At 42.0% G+C, this 283-nt stretch overlaps 1 protein-coding gene across 13 annotated transcripts in view; it reads right to left on the bottom strand.

Moving 5' to 3' along the window:
• Syp (synaptotagmin binding cytoplasmic RNA interacting protein) overlaps positions 1-283 on the bottom strand; it is a 38,013-nt gene that overhangs the window by 29,686 nt on the left and 8,044 nt on the right. The gene's annotated exons all lie outside the window — the stretch shown is intronic.

Consider the following 283-nt stretch of genomic DNA (forward strand, 5'->3'; position numbering starts at 1 on the left):
GGGTCGGTAGGTAAGTAGGTAGGTAAATAGGCGGGTGGGAGTGCCTGTCCGTTTGTTAGCGAGCCAAACGCCCCAGCGGTTCACGCATATCTCTCATACCCCCATGCTTGAGGTCCAGTCATGAATCGCATTAGCATGGTACAAAGACTGGTAATAACCATGGAGGACACCGAGGGTTACTACCTCATTATTTAATTTTGATCAATTTGCCGTACTACGTTGCTTCCACATTTTCTCTTCTAACTACTTTATTTATACATATATACATATTATATATATATAT

The sequence above is a fragment of the Eufriesea mexicana genome, unplaced genomic scaffold (assembly GCF_001483705.2).
Source record: "Eufriesea mexicana isolate 0111107269 unplaced genomic scaffold, ASM148370v2 scaffold1723, whole genome shotgun sequence".
Lineage (NCBI taxonomy): Eukaryota > Metazoa > Arthropoda > Insecta > Hymenoptera > Apidae > Eufriesea > Eufriesea mexicana.